Raw genomic sequence first — 2,192 nt, forward strand, 5'->3', positions numbered from 1 at the left:
AAAAAAAAAAAAAAAAAAAAAAAAACACTTACCTAACCTTACCTCGGAAATTCCGCAAAACGCACAAAAGAGACGAGAGACGTTAATCGTCGCTGGTATCGCCTATGGTTTCCTTGCCAACTACGAAAGAGCTCTCTCTCTCTCTCTCGCACGCACTATAGCGTACACCCAACCGAAACTGTATTCCTTCGTCCCACCTAAAGCAGACGCGATGCTTAAATCAACCGCAAAGTGTTTACGCAGATGTAATAAACGACAACGACATCTGTTCACCGGCCGCTTTATAAATCAGTTAACGAGCAGAGACTATGGCGTTAGACACGCGATCATTAAAGACGCGTCCTTTCGGCTTTCACGTGAGCCGCAATAAAGTCTGATTAAGTCCAGAACATCAGCCAAGCCTTTAAAAAGTGTTAGAGTCGCCTGATGCCCATATAGTAATACTGACTGGACCAGTAAAGGATGATGCTGTCTAGGTTACCCGAAGGAGGGACAATGAGGCGTCGTCCTGACATGATTCATAGGTTTTGCGGTAAGAATCTGAGAGAGACGGAATCAATAACAAGAGTGACGAAGGAGCAACGCGTGAGAAGGGATGCGAGTCTCCGTTCCCTGCTGGCAGCCACAGAGCCACCGGTGTTCACCCGTTCGCACTCCGTTCGTACAGTCGAGTTTCGCCGTGCCATTTGTTTCAATCTATGGACAGGGCTAATTACGAAGCACCGTAACACTCGGAGTGTTCGGACTCTCCGCTGCTGCTACGCTCTCCTCTTGTTCCTCGGGCAACAGTTTGCCCTGGCCAGCCAGTGACGTTGCCGCTCGCGTTGCCGGTGCGTCCCTGTCAGACTACATGGAGACAAACGAGCGACCGGCAATCAACCGCTGTTAGCCCATCCGACCTTTCGCGACCACATCTGACCGTTCCTTTTTGCCCGCCGCTTCATCATAATTTATTGTGACACTGTCACGTTAATAACTCTATTTATTTCACTGAAGAACCTATTATTTTTATGCTCACCGGAGACACGTTACAACTGCTTGAGGTATTTACGAATACTCGTTGTCTTTTATTATTACGTTTATACATGCCCATTTTCCACTGGCTTGTGTATCATGCTTTTGAAGATTCAAAAGTACAAGGTGTAGCACTACTTAGTTTTATATATATATATATATATATATACTTTGAAAGTTCCAATTCATCACGTCGAAGCGAATATTATACCTACGTGGATCGAGCTGCGGTTACGGAGTGCGTAACCAGTCAGGGCGAGACGTTATGGTCGTAATTGCCTTATCCCATATTTCTCTCGCCGTGCAATTCCTCCCTGTCGAATCACCGTCAATTAGAGATTGACTTTTAAAATTTGAAGCTACGCCGTACGTGCCGCGCATTATCGAATCGGCAATTGACTGAAGTACGAGGAGCCGTCGTGTACGGCGGTTCGTAAAGTATTCGAACGGTTACTTAAATATTTTTATTTTATATTCTTCATACACTTTTACAAGCTCCGTAGAAAAAGTTATCTGGATCGTGGCTCACTCGGTATAGCAAAGTCATCGACGGCATCTTGGCTGGCTGCGCGCGCACAGATTCCAGCCCGCAGCGATGAATGGAGACGTATGACTTTTTTTAACACACACTAATTTACAAGTTATCCATCTCTATTTTCTTCTCTCGTTCTCTCTATATCCTCCCTCGCTCTCTCTCTCTCTTCTTTACTCCTTCAAAGCGTTTCGTATCTAGCCGTTCCCATAATAATCGAAGTCACATTTGTAAAACATCTCGAGTGCCGCTACAGAACGCGGCGCCTTTCCAGTCGTTTCTATTGCGTCTCTATTGCGTCACGAAGCTCATTAAGCTTTTATTATTCTCCATGAAATATGGCACTTATCCCTCGGCTTTCACTAGACTACGTGACTCGGTAATCACGTGACAACGAATACGCGACGAATCTTTGATTGAAATCCGAGCTAACGTATCCTTTAATTTTATTTTTCGTCTAATCCATCCATACCGATCGTAATCCCACGTATAATTATCAAGGGCAATAAAAACCATAAAATATAATAAACCAAAGTATAACGAATTGATAAAACGCACCTTTAGGTGGCTCAGACGGATCTCTAGCATGTCTCTTGTTTTGAAAGGACGGCCATATTGGAATGCTCAAGTTTATCGGTATGTAAAG

This window comes from Cephus cinctus, unplaced genomic scaffold, assembly GCF_000341935.2.
Source record: "Cephus cinctus unplaced genomic scaffold, Ccin1 Ccin1_scaffold1343, whole genome shotgun sequence".
NCBI classification, from domain to species: Eukaryota; Metazoa; Arthropoda; class Insecta; order Hymenoptera; family Cephidae; genus Cephus; species Cephus cinctus.